Below are 21,657 nucleotides of genomic sequence, written 5' to 3'. Positions count from 1 at the left end.
GAGAAGTTTTTTTTGTATAAAAACACAGCCAGTTACAATGATTCAAACGCACTGCCTGAAAAGGTGATTCAATAGTAACTTACGAAAAGAAATTAAAAAGCCTGAAGGGCCCTGGAGAAAAGGGGACTGGGACTAAACTCTTCTTCAGAGTCATAAGGACGCAAAAGGTTAACTGTCTTTCTCTCCACAGGTGCTGTTAGGCCTGAGTTTTTCCAGCACTTTCTGTTTTTGTTTCAGTATTATCAAGCCTGAAGGACTCTGGAGGAAAGGAAGGATTAAATGGATGGTACTATCAAAGAGCCAGCACAGGCATAATGGGCCAAAGGGCCTCCTTCTGTGCTGTATCATTCCATGTGTCTAGGATTGACTGGAGCCGGAGAGGTTGATGAAGACTGTAATTCCTCTCACTCAAGGGGGTCTCTGCAAACTGATACTCCCAGCATTCGGGATAGTTCTAAATGGGCAATCAATTGGAAGCTTTTTTTTTTAAAATATTCTTTCATGGGATGTGGGCACCACTGGCAAGGCCAGCATTTGTTGCCCATCCATAATTGCCCTTGAACTGAGTGGCTTGCTCAGTTATTTCAGAGGGCAGTTAAGAGTCAACCACATTGCTCTGGGTGTGGAGTCACTTGTAGGCCAGACCAGGTAAGGACGGCAGATTTCCTTCCCTGAAGGATGTTAGTGAACCAGATGGGTATTTTTTTTACAACAAGTGACATTTGACATTTTTTTTAATGAATTCAAATGCTCTGGGAGATTTGAACCCAGGTCCCCAGAGCATTACCCTGGGCCTCGGGATTAATAGTCCAGCAACAATACCAGTATGCCATCGCCACCCCCCCTAGTGAGCCAGTTGGGTTTTTACAACAATCAATGATAGTTTCATGGTCACCATCACTGAGACTAGCTTTATATTCCAGATTTATTAATTGAATTTAAATCCTGCCAGCTGCCTTTGTAGGATATGAACCCATGTCCCCAAAGCATTAGCCTGGGCCTCCAGATTACTAGTCCTGAGACATTACCACTACGCCACCGTCTCCCCTCTCTGTTGCTTCTACATTGTATGGACTTGAGCTTCTGCACTGTTGAAGCACACACTTGGGAGGAGGTCCCTACACCTTAGTGCTTTACCAATCTGCACCCATACATCCTCACCAAGTCAACACAAGTCACCAAGTTACCTAACACTACTGTGGGAGCACCGTCACTATGAAAGGTGAATGATAGTTCAAGAAGGCCCAACATGAGTCAAGCGGGGCAATAGGAGCCAGTGAAGTACACATCTCAGGAACGGTAGAGATGAATATGTCCAGTCAAACTATCTGCATGACGCTCTCAGTAGTTTGACTCAAGAGACTTAAACAAGTTTCAGACACACGACTGAGAGAGGCCAATTAGAACAGTTTTTCGGAGACTTTACCTTGCTGCGTTGCAACATTTTAACAGTGGCTACATTGACAAAGTTATTCATTGTGAAATGCTTTGGGGCTTCCTGAGATTATAAAAGGTGCTGTAAAAACAGAAGTTCGTTTTTCCAAAATAAGATCTAGAGAGAAAAAAAAGCAATTACCCTCCCACTTATGTTCCTCAGCAAATCTTGTTATAACATTTTGTACTGCACTTTCTCACACCCGATGTCAATTAGGTACTTCCTCCACCCCGCCCCCAGCCCACACCCTACGTGCAAACCGAGAAGGCCTAAATAGCACAAAGTTTGCGCATTCTTTTTAAAAAGGTTTATATACAGTCCGTACAATCAAAGACAGTATTTTCAATCATCAACTTATCCAAAACTGATAATTAGGTTAACAAAACCATTTTTTAAAAAATTCTTGCTTTCCAGAGGGGAAAAACTGAAAAGAAAGGAGAGCCCAGGAGAGGCTATTAAAGTCTCCAGAACACAAAATAGGACAGAGTGTTTGGAAAGGGCTAGGAATCTAACTTCAAGCACATCAGATAAAGGGACGACAATGAGAAAGGGGACAGGAAATACAGGACTGAAGGTGTTGTATCTGAACGCATGCAGTATACAAAATAAGGTAAATGAGCTTGTGGTGCAGATTGAAATTGGCAGGTATGATGTGGTGGGCATTACGGAGACATGGCTGCAAGGGGATCAGGACTGGGAGCTAAATATCCAAGGATATACATCCTATCGAAAAGATAGGCAGATTGGCAGAGGGGGTGGGGTTGCTTTGTTAGTAAGAAATGAAATTAAATCGATAGCAAGAAATGATGTAGGGTCAGATGATGTAGAATTTGTGTGGGTAGAGTTGAGGAACCGCAAAGGTAAAAAAACCATAATGGGAGTTATGGACAGGCCTCTGAACAGTAGTCAGGATGTGGGGCACAAGATACACCAGGAGATAGAAAAGGGGTGTAAGAAAGGCATGGTTACAGTGATCATGGGGGATTTCAATATGCAGGTAGACTGGGAAAATCAGGTTGGTAGTGGATCCCAAGGAAAGGAATTTGTGGAATGTCTACGAGATGGCTTTTTGGAGCAGCTTGTGGTGGAGCCCACTAGGGAACAGGCAATTCTAGATTTAGTGATGTGTAATGAGGCAGATTTGATAAGGGAGCTTAAGGTGAAGGAACCCTTAGGAGGAAGTGACCATAATATGTTAGAATTTACCCTGCAATTTGAGAGGAAAAAGCTGGAATCAGATGTAACAGTATTACAGTTGAATAAAGGCAACTACAGAGGCATGAGGGAGGAGCTGGCCAGAATTGACTGGGAGATGAGCCTAGCAGGAAAGACAGTGGAACAGCAATGGCAGGAGTTTCTGGGAGTAATTTGGGAGACACAGCAAAAATTCATCCCTAGGAAGAAGAAGCATACTAAAGGGAGGACGAGGCAACCATGGCTGACAAGGGAAGTCAGGGACAGCATAAAAGCTAAAGAGAAAGCATACAATGCGGCGAAGAGCAGTGGGAAACCAGGGGATTGGGAAGCCTACAAAGACCAACAGAGGACAACTAAAAAAGAAATAAGGAGGGAGAAGATTAAATATGAGGGTAAACTAGCCAGTAATATAAAAGAAGATTGCAAGAGTTTTTTTAGATATATAAAGGGTAAAAGAGAGGCAAAAGTGGACATTGGGCCGCTGGGAAATGACGCTGGAGAAGTAGTAGTGGGGAACAAAGAAATGGTGGAGGAACTGAATGGGTACTTTGCGTCAGTCTTCACGGTGGAAGACAGGAGTGACATCCCCAAAGTTCAAGAGAGTCGGGGGGCAGAGGTGAGTATGGTGGCCATTACCAAGGAGAAGGTGCTAGGAAAACTGAAAGGTCTGAAGGTGGATAAATCACATGGACCAGATGGATTACACCCCAGAGTTCTGAAGGAGACAGCTGAAGAGATAGTGGAGGCATTAGTGGTAATCTTTCAGGAATCACTGGAGTCAGGGAGGGTCCCAGAGGACTGGAAAATCACTAATGTAACCCTCCTGTTTAAGAAGGGAGTGACGCAAAAGACGAGAAATTACAGGCCTATTAGCCTGACCTTGGTCGTTGGTAAGATTTTAGAGTCCATTATTAAGGATGAGATTTCAGAATACTTGGAAGTGCATGGTAAAATCGGGCAAAGTCAGCATGGTTTCATCAAGGGGAGGTCATGCCTGACAAATCTGTTAGGATTCTTTGAGGAGGTAACGAGTAGGTTAGACAAAGGAGAGCCAATGGATGTTATCTACTTGGACTTCCAGAAGGCCTTTGACAAGGTGCCGCACAGGAGGCTGCTCAGTAAGATAAGAGCCCATGGTGTTAGAGGCAAGGTACTAGCATGGATAGAAGATTGGCTGTCTGGCAGGAGGCAGAGAGTGGGGATAAGGGGGTCCTTCTCAGGATGGCGGCCAGTGACTAGTGGAGTTCCGCAGGAGTCAGTGTTGGGACCACAACTTTTCACTTTATACATTAATGATCTAGATGAAGGAACTGAGGGCATCCTGGCTAAGTTTGCAGATGTTATAAAGATAGGTGGAGGGACAGGTAGTATTGAGGAGGTGGGGAGGCTGCAGAAGGATTTGAACAGGTTAGGAGAATGGGCAAAGAAGTGGCAGATGGAATACAACATGGGGAAGTGTGAGGTCATGCACTTTGGTAGAAAGAATAGAGGCATAGACTATTTTCTAAATGGGGAGAGAATTCAGAAATCTGGAGTGCAAAGGGACTTGGGAGTCCTATTCCAGGATTCTCTTAAGGTTAACTTGCAGGTTGATGTGGTAGTTAGTAAGGCAAGTGCAATGTTGGCATTTATTTCGAGAGGACTAGAATATAAAAGCAGGGATGTGCTGCTGAGGCTTTATAACGCTCTGGTCAGACCACATTTAGAATATTGTGAGCAATTTTGGGCCCCATATCTCAGGAAGGATGTGCTGGCCCTGGAGAGGGTCCAGAGGAGGTTCATGAGAATGATCCCAGGAATGAAAGGCTTAACATATGAGGAATGTTTGAGGACTCTGGGTCTATACTCTATGGAGTTTAGAAGGATGAGGGGGGATCTGATTGAAACTTACAGAATACTGAAAGACCTGGATAGAGTGAACGTAGGGAAGATGTTTCCATTAGTAGGAGAGACTAGGACCCGAGGGCACAGCCTCAGAGTAAAGGGAAGACGTTTTAGAACAGAGATGAGGAGAAACTTCTTTAGCCAGAGAGTGGTGAATCTATGGAATTCATTGCCACAGAAGGCTGTGGAGGCCAGGTCATTGAGTGTATTTAAGACTGAAATAGATAGGTTCTTGATTGGTAAGGGGATCAAAGGTTACAGGGAGAAGGCGGGAGAATGGGGTTAAGAAACTTATCAGCCATGATTGAATGGCAGAGCGGACTCGATGGGCCAAATGGCCTAATTTCTGCTCCTATGCCTTATGGTCTATGGTCCTTAAAAGCAGGGACGCTATGCTAAATTTATGAACTTTGATTAGAGCCGTGTGCTTAAACCTTGGAGTCGTGTGCACAGCTCAGGTCACCATATTATTAAAAAAGGATATTGTGGCACTGGAGAAGGTGCAAAATAAGATTGACATGGATGAGCCCAGCACTTAAGTTATAACTATCAGAAAAGACTGAACAAGCTTTTTTCTCTAGAATATAATTGACAAGGGGAGATGGTGGCATAGTGATAACGTCACTGGGTTAGTAATCGAGAGGCTCAGGGTAATGCGCTGGGGACCAGGTTCAAATCCTACCATGTCAACTGGTGGTATTTAAATTCAAATAATACAGCCTGGAATTAAAAGCTAGCCTCAATAACATTGACCATCAAGTTTCGTAAAAACCCATCTGGTTCATTCATGTCCATTAGGGAAGAAAGTCTGCCATCCTTACTCAGTCTGGCCTACATGTGACTCCAGATCCACAGCAATGTGGTTGACTCTGACCTGGCCTCTGGATTGGCCTAGCAAGCCACTTATTTCAAGGGCAATTAGGGATGAGCAACAAATGCTGGCTTTGCCAGTGACACCCACATCGCAAAGAATAAAAAAAACAGGCGACTTGACACAGGTCTCTAAAATTATGAAGGGGTCAGATAGGGACACAGAGCACATGTAGGAACAATCAACACTAGAGGACAACAAATACAAGATAGTCACAAAAAATCCAATAAGAAATTCAAGAGACACTTCTTTATCAGTGGATGTACTGTACTTGGATTTCCAGAATGCACTTGATAAGGTCAAATGTTGTTACAGAAAATAAAATCTCATGGTGTAGTGGGTAGCATATTGGCATGGATAGAAGATTGACTAGCTAACAGGAAACAGCGAGTAGGCATAAATGGGTCATTTTCTGGTTGACAGGATGTAACTAGTGCTGGGGCCTCAACTTATTACAATTTGCACCAATGGCTTGGATTAAGGGATCGAAGGTATGGTTGCTAAATTTGCAGATGACACAAAGGTAGGTAGGAAAGGAAGTTGTGAAGAGGACATGAGGAGGATACAAAAGTGACATAGGTAAGTTGTGAGTGGGCAAAGATCTGGCAAATGGAGTATAATGTGGGGAAAAAGTGATATTGTCCATTTTGGCAGGAAGAATAAAAAAAGCAGCACATTATCTAAATAGTAAGAGACTCAGGAACCCTGAGATGCAGAGGCATCTGGGTGCCCCAGAGCATGAATTGCAGAAGTTAGTATGCAGGTACAACAGGTAGTTAGGAAAGCTAATAGAATGTTATTGTTTATTGCAAGGGGAATTGAATACAGAAGTTGCGAGGTTATGCTTCAGTTATACAGGGCACTGGTGAGAGGACATCTGGAGTACTGTGTACAGTATTGGATTCCTTATTAAAGAGATGTAAATGCACTGGAAGCAATTCAGAAGAAGTTTACTAGGCTAATACCTGGAATGGGCGGGTTGCCTTATGAGGAAAGGTTGGACAGGTTAGGCTTGTATCCACTGGAGTTTAGAAGAGCAAGAGGCAACTTGACTGAAACATACAAGATTCTGAGGAATCTTGACAGGGTGGATGTGGAAAGGATGTTTCCTCTTGTGGGAGGTTTAAAATTAAGGGGTCGCCCATTTAAGACAGAAATGAGGAGAATTTTTTTTTCTTTCAGAGGGTCTTGAGTCTTTGGAACTCTCTTCCTCACAAGACGGAGGAAGCAGAGTCTTTGAATATTTTTAGGGCAGGGCTAGATAGATCCTTGATAAGCAAAGGCGTGAAAGGTTATCAGGGGTAGATGGGGATCTGGAGTTGAGGTTACAATCAGATCAGCCATGATCTTATTGATGGGTGGAGCAGGCTCGAGGGGCCAAGTGGCCTACCCCTGCTTTTGATTCGCATGTTCATTACCCAGAAAGAATAGGTAGAATGTGAAACTCACTACCACAAAAAGTGTTGAGGCGAATAGCAGAAAGGGGAAGCCAGGAAAGTAAGTGAGGGAGAAGGGAATAGAGGGATATATTGATGGGGTGAAGTGAGGTAAAGGTGGGAGGAGACATAAACTCTGCATAGACCAAGCTGGGACAAACAGCCTGGTTCTGGACTCCAAGTGCTATGCAATGCTGTGAAATTAAGATAATCACACTGGGGGGGGTTACTACACGTTGCTGGGGAGTCGGCAGAGGTCAATGAGTCTAAATGCTCACAGATCTACTAGCACTTTATCAACAACAATTATGCCAGTGACATTCTCTTCTGAGCACCAGTCTCAGAAATACTTGTAAATCACTCAGTTGTAACAGGCACTATTAGTTAAACCAGTCAGGCTGATCCAGCGCCGATCACATTGATAATGCGCAGACTTGCACTGTACATTATGTACATAAGTAGCACGCACTTCAACATTGTTAAAATGAGGTGCACTCACAAGGGAAAACAGACAGAGTTGGGGGCCTGGAGTGGGGGGGAGGGGGGGTGATGTTGGGACGATGGGAAAGTGCAAGAGATTCTGTGTTAGTGTGGGGATAAACGTCAGTTGTCCCCTGCAGTAAATGGACTGGAAAAGCTCCAACATGAAAAGGTTAAAAAAAAGTCATATGATGGCATCCAGTGCCTCAGGGACCATTCGGGACTGGTCATGGTAAATCTAGAGAATTCTGCAAATCTCAGGTCAAGGAATTAAGACAGACAGACAGACAGACAGTGTGGTATTTGCATAGCGCCTTTCATGATCTCAGGATGACCCAAAGTGCTTTACAGCTAAAGAAGTACTTGTTGAAATGTACAAACTGTTGCACTGCAGGAACTGCAGCAGGCTATTTGTTTGTGGGAGCTTGCTGTGCACACCAGTGATAATGACCAACCAGATAACCTAGTTTTTTTTTTAAAAAGAATATTGGTTGAGGGACAAATATTGGTCCAGAACACTGAAGGACAACTCCCTTGCTCTTCTTCTAAATGGTACCTTGGGATCTTTTACACTCATCTGAGGGGGCAGAAGGGGGGGGGCCTTGGTTTTAACATCTCATCTAAAAGGCAACACCTCCAACAGTGCAGAATGCCCTCAGTACTGCACAGGAGTGCCCGCCTGGGTTATGTGCTCAGGTCTCTGGTGTGGGACTCGATCCCAAGCCCATCATCTTCTGACTTCGAGGTGAGCCACTGCAACCCATTGATAACACCCTTCTGTAGGATTGAAAAGGATGTTGCAGATGGTGCCGCCCACTGGATTTTTTTTCTGTTGACTCTCAGCATCTCGGGCTATCCTAACTGTATGCAGTGTTTTACAGGAGGTGGAACATACACACCAACATACGAATTAGCAGGAGTAGGCCACCCAGCCCCTCTAGCCTGATCCACCATTCAATAAGATTATGGCTAATCTGATTGTAACCTCAATCCCACATTCCTGCCTTCCCCCGATAACCTTTCACCCCCCCCCACCCCCCGCCGTTAATCAATAATCTATCCAGCTCTGCCTTAAAAATATTCAAAGGCTCTGCTTCCAACGCCTTTTGAGGAAGAGAGTTCCAAAGACTCACAACCCTCTGAGTTATAAGCTGGTAATCAGCAATATGGAGCAGACTGCCAGGTAGAGTATTGGGAGCAATTATGAAAACCTATGTGCTCCTGGGTTTTAAAAATAGAGTCAAGGGGTGTAAAATCAATGAAGTTATGTTGAAGCTTTATAAATCATTGGCTAGGTCTCAGCTTGAGTGCTGTGTTCAAATCTGGGCACCATGGTTTAAGGAAGATTTCAAGACCTTAAACAGGATGCAGAGGAGATTTTCTAGAAATACCAGGGATGAGGGACTTCAGTTGTGTGGAGAGAGTGGAGAAATTGGGATTGCTCTCCTTGCGGCAGAGAAGGGCAAGAGAGGATTTGACAGAGTTTTTTTTTTATTCTTTCATGGGATACAAGCATTGCTGGCAAGGCCAGCATTTGTTGCCCATCCCTAATTGCCCTTGAACTGAGTATCTTGAAGGCCACTTCAGAGGGCAGTTAAGTGTCAACCACATTGTTGCGGGTCTGGAGTCACATGTAGGCCGGACTGGATAAGGACGGCAGATTTCCTTCCCTAAAGGACACCAGTGAGCCAGGTGGGTTTTTAAATAACAATTGCTGATGGTTTTCATGGTCGCCATTATTGAGACTAGCTTTTCAATTCCAAATTTATTTATTGAATTCAAATTTTTTTGAACCCGGTGTCCCCAGAGAATTAGCCTGGGCCTCAGAATTACTAGTCCGGTGATATTACCACAATGCCACTGCCTCCCCCAGTTACTCAAAATCATGAGGGGTTTTGAGATGGTAAATAAGGAGAAACTGGCGATGGGGGGGGAAAGAGGGGGGGAGGTCAGTAACCAGAGGGCACAGAATTCGGATAACCGGTAAAAGAACCAAAAGGGTGATGAGGAAAAATTCTTTTACGCAGGTAATTATTACTATCTAGGTTGCACTGCCTGAAAGGGGCAGATTCAATAGTAACTTTCAAAAGGAGAATTGGATATGCGTTTGAAAAGAAAAATTTTCAGGGCTACAGGAGGAGAAAGACGAGAGCAGCAAGACTCATTGGTTCGCTCTTTCAAAGAGCTGGCGGTACAGACACGATGGGCCAAATGGCCTCCTTCCATGCTGCAAGATGCTATGAATTAACAGTTCGATGCAGATCGCGATATTGAGAGGGGAAGGGGAAGAGAACTGTGGATGCTGGATGGACAAAGACAGGCCAAAACTGTCTCCATTTTCTGATCACTGAAGTAATCGTGTGCAGTTTGCTCATCCATAAACTTACAGAATAGGAAACTGAAAATGCTAAAGAAAAAAACGACAAAACGCAGAGCAGTAAAAGTAGAAACGGAAAAGGCACGTTAATATTCCCAGGGGAGACTCCTCAGCAGACTCGGGGTTAACCCACCCTCCTTTCCAGGGACGGGCCCACTCTGTATCTATGGCATTTGACTCACTTCCACTTTCCATTTAATGTCCTCTCCTTCTTACTAATATCTCTCCAAAACCACAAAGCGGCTTTGTTATCAATATCATTCACTGCTGTTTCCACTGACTAAACCATAAAAGTACATAGGAGGCTGCCATTTGCCACTGTTACTATGCTGCCTCTTTGAAAGAGCTATCCCAATTAGACCCAATCTCCCACCTCACCCTTTTCCCCCCCCCCATTGCCATGCAAAACTTTGCTTTTCCATTTTATATCTGATTCATCTTTTGATTTTAGCCAGGGTACTGGAGAAAACCCCTTCCGCCACTACCCCACCCACCTGTCTGCTTTGCAATACTGGCGTGGGATCTTTCACATCCACCCAAGACAGGGATAGGGCAATGGCTTTAAAATCTCGACCTCTAGGAAGCCAAGAAGTTGGTTAACGTCGAGCCTGCTGAAGGCTCTCTATCTGAAGATTATTTTTTGCACTCTGTTTCCTTTCTGTTGTGACTATGAGTCAATGAATTGTTTAACATTCCTATCACACTTCAATCTTCCCCACACCCACCACTGCCCAAACCCCTGTACAGCACCCCCCGCCACCCCCCCCAACATTGTGTAAATGCAAAAGTCCATGTACCAAAATATTCTCTCATCACCAGTTATTAATTTCTCTCAGCCACCATCGTTTTGTTTTCAACCTCTTCTCGATCATAGTGCTTCTCGGCGGGGGTTGGGGGAGGGGGGACTCAACAAGGGCACGATGAGTGCAGAGCTCTACAAGGCCGACGACGGCTGGTCACTGGGAGCACGGACAGAAAACATTGGAGTCTGTGTCCGCTGCTCTCTCCTCTTTTAAGAGACGCCTTAAAACCTGCCTCTTTGACTAAGCTTTGAGTCATCTGAGCTCATATCTCGTCACATAGCTCTGTGCCAGATATTTGTCTGCTAACACTTGTGTGGATGTTATTTGCTACATCACCGCACTATGTAGATACAAGTTGTTACTGTTGTTTCAACAAAGCACTAGGCTTGAAGGTGCCAGCTGTGGCTGAACGAGTAGCGCTCGCATCTCTGAGTCAGAGGGTCACAGGATCAAGTCCAGTGATGTCGACCATGGGATCTAGCCCAACACTTCTGTGAAGTGCTGAACACACTCACAATCAACGTCTTTCAAATGAGTTGTCAAACTGGAGCCCGGCTGCTCTCACAGGTGGACGTAAAATATCTGTAGCACTGTTTCAGAGAAGAGCAGGGGAGTTCTCCCTGGTATCCTGACCAATACTCATCTTTCAATCAACACTTAAAAAAAAAAATCTGGTCATTATTACAATGCCGTCTGTGGGATCGTGCTGTGGTACATGACAACAGTGCTTTGGCTGTAAAGCGTTTCGGACATCTCAAGGTCCTGAATGACGCTATGGGAATAGAAATCATTTTCTGCTTGTAATTTCGGGACTAGTTCAGCGAGTAGCTCAGACACACGATCAGGAAGATCTGAGCCCCAGTCTGTGCCGAGTCCGCTCATCTCAAACAAAAGGAGGTGCCACACTTGAAGCAAATGGGGTGAAGGGGAGGAGGAAGTAAACAAATATGGACAAAGATCATTCCCCATGCCCCACCAAGCAAGTGCACATGCTTTAGATAGGTGAAGACAGCGTAGGGCTCAATTCTAATACCCTTGCCGACAGATGAACAAAACCAGAGAAGGTGACACTGCAGAGGAGGTCATTCTGCCCACAAAGTCTATGCTAGCTCTTTGCCAGAGAGCGCCCGCCCCACCCCAACCCCCATCCCTGGCCTGGTCTAGCTCTGCTTAAAATGTTGATCCATTATTCCATGATATGACAAAGCAATCCATACTCCTAACTTCAGTCTCAGCAAGGATTTTTAATTGACTGGCCACGCCTTACTAACCACCACCCCCCACCCAGAGGCAAGTCTTTCCTGTGCACTCTGCCAAGAACTTGTGGAAATCTCTAGTGAACGGCCTTTTGAGTTTTATCTACTCCCATGTTAAAGAAATGGAATTGCAGAGCCTGGGACTTCAGCAGCTAACACAGCTACTAAAGGCAGATCGAAGGAAGTCAGGAATGCGCAAGTGGCCAAAATTGGAGGAACATGATCCTCCATCTTCTTTGGAAATGTTAAGCTTCTCAATTTTCCATTAACCACAAAATCAACAGCTAGGCAAGGCCGCCATCTCCAAAAGTAGCCAACGGCATATTTTAGGACTGATGTTGGATAGGAGCACAACCCACTGAAGAGCTCATAGAATGGACCACCCCAGCAGGGCTGTGGAGATAACCTTTGGAATAATTGAAGAAGCAGAACGATGCTGTGATTCGGGGCCGGGTCGGAGGGGATGCAGGGGCGGGCGTGCAGACAAAAATCAAAACCGCGGGCTCTTTCTGAATGGCTGGACGGACAAATGGGGTCCCTGTGATTCTGTAGGTCAACTTCCCCCAAACTTTTAGGATTGAAGAGCCAGGGCAGCCGAATCAAGGACCCATCCCACAGACTTTGACTTGCACCAAGTGTCCAACGTAAGCACTGGATATTAGAGTAGCAGAATCTTGTGGCAATTTGCCAGTCAGCACTGCACAAAACTAAAACAAACCAAAGTTTGAGTGGCTACTGTTCTCCACGATGCGAAAGTGGAACCATGCCAGAGCAGAACAAAAATCTGGACTCTCTGTTTTGCTGTACAGAGTGACACAGACACACACACACAAAATCAAAGTTTTATGATCTTCAATTAACACACTTATCACACTAGTAGAAATCACGCAAAGGGCACCCAACACCTTTGAAACAATCACAAGAAAAAACAGATAGCCTTTCATGATGGCCCAACGAGATAAACCACCACCAGTTCCACCAAATAATTCATTGCCCCAATTCTTTTACATAAAATTTACAACAGAGAAACGGGCCATTCGGCTCCACACAAACCTCTTCCCACTCTCACAACATTTCCTTTCTATTCTTTTTTCCCTCATTTGTCTATCTGGCTTCCCATATGTGCATTTATTACAAGTTTTCAAAGCTTCCACTGCATCACTTTGCAGCCATACTGTAACCAGAGTGAAAGCAAAGCGCTGCAAGAGGTCTCCAAGACAGTAAATGTCAAGCCGTTGCTGGTTCAGTGGTAGTCACGCAGAATATGCAGCACGGAAAGATGTCATTTGGCCCCATCAGTCCATGTCCCTGTTTGTGCTCTGCACACGCCACTTAATCTACCTCTTTCTGCAAAACCCTTTGATCCTTCTCCAGCTTAAATGCATCTATACTGCTCACTTCAACCACTTCCTGTGATAGCAAGTTCTACTTAGCACCACTCTTGGTGAGTAAAGTTTCTTCTATTGGATCCCTTGATGACTATCTTGTATTGATGGCCTCCAGTTTTGCTCTTCACCACAAGTGGAAACATTCTGTCTCCTTCGTAAACCTTCCAACGATTAAAGATCTCTATGAGGTCACCCCTCGACCTTCACTTTGCAAGAGAAAGAGACCCATTCCTAGAGGAGACCCATCCTATCCTTTTAGGTATAAACCTGGCAGTTCTGGTATTATCATTGCGAATCTTTGAGCACCCTCTCCAGTGTCTCTACATCTTTTTAATAATACACCAGCCAGAACTGCATACAGTCCTCCAAGTCTCACCCAACTTTAGCATAACTTCTTTGCTTTTCCCTTCTACCCCTCCAGAATTAAAGCTGAGTTATCAAATTCATTTGGTCTGCCAACACTTTAGCCGACACTTGGATAAAAGAGGAAAAGTCAAGAGTTGGTAACTGCAAAGTAGGCCTCTTGACTCAGTGTTGAGAAGCCACAAGAGGCACTGCTCATCTTAAGCTGGCATTCATCCTAATGTATAGAAAAACAAAACCATCAAGGGCTGTTCCCCAACCTTTGGCTACACTTCAGTCCCTTGCTCCTGAGTCTCAGTCATACAGGTGGGGAGGGAGCAGCAGGCAGGTTGGAGGACCTCCTTGTGGGGACTACTCCTGCGTCTGTTTAAGGTGACTATTCACAGTCCCAGACAGCGCACAGTCAAGGTTGGTGGGGGGGGCGGGGGGGGGGGGCGCCAGGGGGGGAAGGTTAGCTTGCCCTGACTCTCAGGCCACAGCTGTGTCTGCGCTATGTCCTCTGCTTAAAATTGAAGCTTCCGTGACCAGTGGGCACCGGAGGGATTCGCATTCATCAACCACTACCGGGACCCGCACCATCATTTAATTTGATGGGCTTCCTTGAAATGATTTATGATTTAGTTTATTGTTTTTGTCTCTTATAAGGGGGCATGTGCTGACTGTAAACAGATGACAATTAAGTCATCCTAACAGGCAATTAACAAAGAGTTAGAAACTTGGCTGTCATGGCAACATTTGGGGGACTGCGATCAGAGAATGGCTAAATTGTGCACGATCTGGGATTCAGATAAACCAGAGACCAGAAGCTTCGTAATCTTAAAAGGGCTATTTTCAGTGAAACTAAATGAAGAATTCCACAAATCAGAAACAGATAACTGTAGACCAATCTCATCAATCTCATTTAACATAATGACATTGATTATTAGATGAAAACTGGAAGATCTTCTGCATAATAATAACCTGTTAACAGAAGTCAACATAGCTTCACTGTGCCTCGTGTTAGTTGTAACAAATGCATTTAACGGGAAGCTAGATAAATACGTGATGGGTGTCCTGGTAGAAGCCTTTAAAATAACGAAGGGGTTCGATAAGGTGGACATAGAGAGAATGTTACCACTTGTGGAGGAATCCAAAAGTAGGGATTTTTTAATTCATTCATGGGGTGTGGGCTTCACTGGCTGGGCCAGCATTTATTGCCCATCCCTAATTGCCCTCGAGAAGGTGGTGGTGAGCTGCCTTCTTGAACTACTGCAGTCCATGTAATGTAGGTACACCCACGGTGCTGTTAGGGAGGGAGTTCCAGGATTTGGACGCAGCGACAGTGAAGGAACAGCGATATGTTTTCAAGTCAGGATGATGAGTGGCTTGGAGGGCAACTTCCAGCTGGTGGTGTTCCCGTGTGTCTGCTGTCCTTGTCCTCGTCCTTCTAGATGGTAGTGGTCATGGGTTTGGAAGATGACTATCCCAATAAATAGGAAACTCAAAATAAACTTCTTTACCCAGGGAGTGGTGAGAATGTATAACTCACTGCCACAAGGAGTGGTTGAGATAAATAGCATGGATGCATTTAAGGGTGCATAGACATACGAGTGCCGGAGAAAGGAAGGTGCTGACGGGGTTGGATGAAGTCTGGTGGGAGGAGGCTTGTGTGGAGCATAAACATCAGCATAGATCTGTTGGGCTGAATGGCCTGTTTCGGTATTGTTAATACTATGTTAACCCCCTTGTGCTAGTAACATCACAAATGAATAGTGGTTAACATTTTAACATATTGTTCTTGGAATTCCAGAACGGAACTGACAAAGTTCCACACAAAAGGCTATTGGCCAAACTCAAAGCTGAAAATTCAGGATAAATCTTGGATAGGGATAGGAAATTAGGAAACAGGAAAGCTTTAGAGTAATCATGTCGGGTAAGTAAGGGGGGGACGTTCGGAGTGTCTCATTGCTGCTCGCAAGATCTTGCTGTGTGCAAACTGGCTTCAATGTTTCCCTAAATTACACCAATGACTACACTTAAAAGTGCTTTATTGATTGTAAAAAGTTTCAAGATGCCTGGAGGTTTTAAAAGGTGTTATATGAATGCAAGTGGTTTTCCTCTTTGCGTGGGCACACTGGGGTTATGAGCTGAGACCAGAACTGTTTCTAATTTACACCAAGGAGTCAGATGCAGAAAGGGTGGGATTTGCAGGCGCAATCAGACTAGTGGAACTAAAGGAGGCAGTTCAGAAACGATAATGCAAACAGGCAAAATTATAAGTGAGCAGGAAGAGTGACAGAGGAGATTTAATATAAAGTGTAAAGTGGGACAGAAATGAAGAAAAATAGGCAAGACATATTGCAAGACTGGCATTAGAATAATTACAGATGACGACGAGAGAGCCTAAACTCTTGGGAGATGAATTTTTCTGAAAGAGGGGCCACTCCGACCTCATACGCATTGATAAAACTTCAGTGAGCTCCGCACCACCCACCTCCACATCTAATCTCAGGAAGCCTCTATCATCTACCCAACAACAAACAACACCATGACTACAGGAAACATTAGCCTACAACAACAGATATCATGTGCTAGAGCATCTAGAGGAAAAAAAAAGTCTGAGGACCTTCAGGCCCCCTCATCTTCTCGCTGACCCCACTGCACACTTCCTACCCACCGCCAGACCTAAATCTGAAATATAGCCTAAGGTGGGCGGGCAGACGCTGGAGAGGGGGTTCATTGGATAGTCTCGAGTTAAACGGAGGAAGCTTTGCAAACACTAATCGAGGTGAGAGGCATCAGGTAGCCTGGATTACACACGGTGAATCGAACATTGCTCAGAGCGCTAAGTGACTCTGGCCACAAACAGCTCTCCGCTCAGAGAACCATCACAAAGACAAACGATCAGAGGAGAACTTCTGCAGGAAGGCTGCACAGACCCCCAAAGCATTTCACAGCCAATGAAATAGTTCTGAAGTGCAGTAGCAGTGTCATGGAAATGTGGCAATGGTGTTGCGCACAGCAAGATCCTCACAGGCAGATTTGAGATGTGTGACCAGATTATCGGTGTTTTATTTTCCCCCCCCACCCCACCCCTCCAAAACTGATATTCGTTGAGGGATAAATGGTGATGAAACCTTCAGCAATAAATCCAACCAGAGTTGGTGACCCTCTCTTTGGGTAGTGCAGGCAGCAAAACTTGTGGCTACCTGGGAGTTAATGAGTTCTGCTCTCAGATGAGAAGTATCTGAAAGAGAAGCAAGAATTGCCCAATATTTCAGAACTCAAATTCGCTCAGTCCCAGAGGTTAGCGGAGGGAGAGCGTGAGAGTAGAGGCCATAAGCCGGCAGTGGCCAGCAGGGGAGGGGGTGGAGACCAGAGGTTGGGTAGGGGGACAGAGGGAGGGAGGCCAGATGCTGGGGAAGTTGGAAGAGAAAGGCCTAAGGTGGTGGTGGTGGGTGGGGGAGGGGGTGAGAGGCCAGAGATGGGGGTAGGGGGTGGGAGTTGGGGGGAGAGAGGAAGGTATGTGGGGGTGGGGGGTGGGAGTTGAGGATGGGGGAGGGGGGAAGATGGTGCTTTGAGATGCCCAGCGATTGTATAAATGATGATGTATAAATGCGTCTTTATTTTTGAAGGGTCACATTATCACAATGGCCATGGAATGTTTTAGAAAGCAGCTTGACTAACTGTTACGGACCATCATTGAAGAGGAACAATAATTATATACTCAGCAGAATTGTGACCAGGCTTAATTGGTACATTGGCACCAATCAACTTTAACCATACAAACACAATCCTTGTGCAAGATTCAAATCACTAATTGAAAAATCACCCCTAGTGACACAACCTAAAACCCCACATTTCAACCTTGTAGCTACATAGAGAAAACCACATCCAACCTGACAAGTGTACAACTTAGTGTTTACCAAAAAAATACAAGTGAACACCAGACAAAAATCTCCCCCACTTAATCCCCTGTTACCTGTGACTGAAACTCTCCTGGTAAAATTGCAGATTATGTCACCCAATGTTTTCACTAGTGAAGGACCACACCTAAAAGTTAACCTTTCTCTCAGATTATCAATCAACCAACTGTGCATTTCCTGTTTGATGATATAAATTTGCTTATGCAGTCAGGCACTTGTTAACAGGCAGTATATTCAGTGAGCAGGTAGATAAATTACAGTCAAGGGATTAAGTCTCAATTAGGGGCTGCATTTTCAATCTTTGTAATAATCCTGTGAGTTTATAGCCAGAATTTTACGTGGATTGGCAGATGGCGGGGATTGGGGGGAGGGGTCATAACATGGAGCACCATGGTGGCGACGCTGTGCCCATCACCCTAACACCTCTACTGGGATTTTACCCGCGGCGGGAGATGTCTTCACCATATGACGAGGACACCAGGTGAAACGTCACAGCCTGTGCGCTGGGCTGGTCCCTCTTGTTCGGGCACCCTGCGCCCAAAGGAGCCCCCATTCAAGCTAGTCCCCCAACCACTCTCCCCGCCATATTCTCCTCGCCTCCCCCTACTACCGCCCTGGCGAACCCAGCCCCTAACCTTTTGTCAACTGGGCCCACCAGCCCTGGCGAAACCCCAGGCTTATCCTCAAGTTTAGGTCCATGGCATCTCTTCTTCAGAGACTGCCTGCAGTACCAGCAGAGGCCATCACTCCCAGTGGTGCTGCTGAGACGAGAGAGCTGCCTGCCGTTTCATTGGCCAGAAGCTCTTGGAATCAGGACTTCCTCCCCAATAGAGGCAGAGGTCCCAGTCTAAGCCGATTAATGGCCCAAGGGCCATAAAATGGTTGCGGGGCAACCCGGTCAAGAGGAAGCTAGCTTGTCCCAAACTTTTCTGCTGGGTGTTTGGGTAGGTTGGGTGGGTTGGGGGGGACGGGGACGGGGGCGGGGGGGGGACGGGAGGGGACGGGACGCGCGAGACCACTGCTTTGGTGTAAAATTGACCAATCATGTCACTCAGTCATATCATTAGCCAGTTCAAGAAGGCCCACTCACCACCATCTTCTCAGGGCAACCATGGGGATGGGCAACAAAGGCCTGTGACACCCACATCTGAGAGAATGAATAGTAGATTAAGTAATCACCTCCAGCCAGGAAGGAGGCTGTACTTCAGGCTGGCGTGAAAACAGTCAGGCCCTTCAGCCTACTATGGTCAGTGGGCCTCACCTCGTCACTGAGTCAGAGCAGACCACAAACCTTCTGGAGAGTTGCATAGAGTTCACAGCACAGAAACAGGGTCAACTGGTCTATGCTAGTGTTTTTGCTCCACATGAGCCTCCTCCTAACCATAGTTCATCCAAGCCAATCAGCACATCCATTTGTTCCTTTTGCCCTCAGCGACATATCTACCTTCCCCTTAACTGCAGCTATACTATTCACCTTGACTACATCCAGTGGCAGCGAATCCCACATTCTCACCACGCTCTGGGTACAAGTTTATGTCCTGAATTTTTTGTTGGGTTCATCTTAGCGATTACCTTGGTTTTGCATTCCCCCCACAAATGGAAACGTCTTCTCTACGACTATCCTCATGAACTCCTTCATAAATTTTAAAAAGAGCTCCAATAGGTCTCCCAAAGTGTCTAAAATAAACAATTAGCCCGTCCTCTTTCCAGAGGTTCTGACCAACGGACTGTGTAGGTCCAGCATTTGCTGTATTTAATGCCAATCGTTAATGGTTGAGATGACAGTGCCCTTGTCCGATGCACATTCACATACAGTAATCGGATGGACAGGCAAGCAGATCAGTGAATGAAAACCTATGCAATTTCACAAAATGAAGGATGGCATAAAAGCCCCAGGCACAAACTGGGATAAGTCCTTCTCTACTGATTAAAATGCTTTCACACTTAGCCCCAAGTGTAATCCCAATGACGAACAGAATGCTTCCCCAGGCAGAAGCAAAGGAAATTCTGAACTCTTATCCGTAAACTGCAATTGATGTTACACCCGATTGTTAATTTTAAAACTAAGATTGCTAGATTATTATCCAAAGATATTAAAGGGATATGGGGTCAAAGGCAGCTACGTGGAGTTGGGTTACATTTCAGCCATGACCTCATTCAATGATGGAGGGGCTGAATGGCCTACTCTGGATCCTCCGTTCTTAGACCCGGAAGAGCCCTAGTTCAGCCCCAGATTCATTTTGTTGGCTGATCTGAGCGAGTGCCAGTTATTAGAGAGCTGCAATTAGCCTCTCAGCCTCTGGGGAAAGATGTGGAAATTTTTTTTTAAAAACCAGACTTATTCCTCCTGATCATAGTACAGTGAGTGCTGTATAATCAGCTGTGATGTCCCTGCTACCACCCTGGTCAAGTGTCTGCCAACACTCACCATCAGGGACATGAATAACAGGTAAGGTACGAGAAGCTAGAAAACCGTACCCCAGTGCGGAACTAACTGTTACAGGGGAGGGAGCATCGGAGGGAAGGCAACTGACAGAATAAAAAAAGAGTGAGCTTGTAATTATGTGGCACCTCTCACACCTCAGCAGGGGGTTCCAAAGCAATTACAACCAATCAAATTCTTCTGTACAGGAAATGACCATTCAGCCCATTGCATCTGCGTCAGCTCTTTAAAAGAGTTATCCCATTAGCCCAATTCCCCAGCTACTTTCCCATTAACCGTGCAAAATCTCTGCCCTTCAAGTACTTATCCAATTCCCTTTAGGAAACTTACTATTGAATCTGTTTCTACTACCACTATAATGCAGGACTCTCAAATGTAGTCACTGCTGTAATTAATGTCAGACACGTTGCAGCGAATTGCAGACAGCAAAAGAAAATAAATGCTCATCTCCTTTAGCGATGTTGGTTGGTTGGGGGCGGGACCGGGGGAGATGAAGATTGGCCAGCCCGCTACCAAGGACCAACTCCCCTGCTCTTTTTCGAAATAGTGGCCATGGGACCTTTGACACCCACTTGAGGGAACAGACATGGTTTAAAATATCGCATCTAAAAGACAGCACCTGCAACAGTGCAGTGCTCCATCAGTACTGCACTGGGAGTGTCAGCCTGGCCCTGGAGCAGGGCTGAAGCTCAGCCATCTGACTCAGAGAGAAGAGTACAATCAGCTGAGCTACATCTGGCACCCGAAGGCGAAATAAACTGAGACTTATGGACTCTAGCATTAGACTCTGGACTCTGCTGAAACATTGATTAGGGTCGATTATGTACCATCTCTCTCTCTAGTCTCCTGGTTGCGTTAGTAGTGACTCAAACAATTCCGCCTCATTTGCAAAGAAAGGGAAGAGGGAGGATCCTCACTTGAAGCATGGGGGTGGTGGGTGGTGTGGAAAGGATGAAACAGGAATTCAAATACTCACTATAGAAAAACCAAGCAGCACCAGGATTGTGCACCTATGGGGTCCAGGGGTGAGAAATTCTACCTGACCCAGGGTTAGTCGAAAGCACATATTGAGCTAATGGGGGTAAGCAGGAGATACCAGTCACAAGTGCCCACCTGGAAAGAGGAATGGGCACATCAGGAGGGGCAATTACGCTGGGGTTTATAAACAAGTGTCCAGCCAGGGAGAAGGGGAGAAGGAACACAAAGGGTGTTAAATACCTTTTGGGGGTAATAAAGGGATCAACGGCTGAAACCCACATCCCATCGAGGGGCAGCAACAACAGAAACAGAGCCCGAGGGGGAGAGAGAGAGAGCAGACCCCAAACCTGGGGGGGGACACCGAGAGAGTCAGTCACCGTTTCACCCCCCTCAACAGCGGCTTGAAGTAAAGGGGGGGGGGGAGACAGAGAGGGGGGGGGAGACAGAGAGGGGGGGGGAGACAGAGAGGGGGGGGAGACAGAGAGGGGGGGGAAGGAGACAGAGAGGGGGGGGGAAGGAGACAGAGAGGGGGGGGGAAGGAGACAGAGAGGGGGGGGGAAGGAGACAGAGAGGGGGGGGGAAGGAGACAGAGAGGGGGGGGGGAAGGAGACAGAGAGGGGGGGGGAAGGAGACAGAGAGGGGGGGGGAAGGAGACAGAGAGGGGGGGGAAGGAGACAGAGAGGGGGGGGAAGGAGACAGAGAGGGGGGGGAAGGAGACAGAGAGGGGGGGGGAAGGAGACAGAGAGGGGGGGGGGAAGGAGACAGAGAGGGGGGGGGAAGGAGACAGAGAGGGGGGGGGGGAAGGAGACAGAGAGGGGGGGGGAAAGGAGACAGAGAGGGG

At 46.1% G+C, this 21,657-nt stretch overlaps 1 protein-coding gene across 1 annotated transcript in view; it reads right to left on the bottom strand.

Annotated features, from left to right (window-relative positions):
• Positions 1–21,657, bottom strand: part of LOC144692257 (G protein-coupled receptor kinase 5-like) — a 137,082-nt gene that overhangs the window by 115,061 nt on the left and 364 nt on the right. The window lies entirely within an intron of this gene.

The sequence above is a fragment of the Cetorhinus maximus genome, chromosome 2 (assembly GCF_964194155.1).
Source record: "Cetorhinus maximus chromosome 2, sCetMax3.hap1.1, whole genome shotgun sequence".
NCBI classification, from domain to species: domain Eukaryota; kingdom Metazoa; phylum Chordata; class Chondrichthyes; order Lamniformes; family Cetorhinidae; genus Cetorhinus; species Cetorhinus maximus.
Note: the sequence above shows the minus strand (reverse complement) of the source record. Positions and strands in the feature narration are given on the sequence as shown.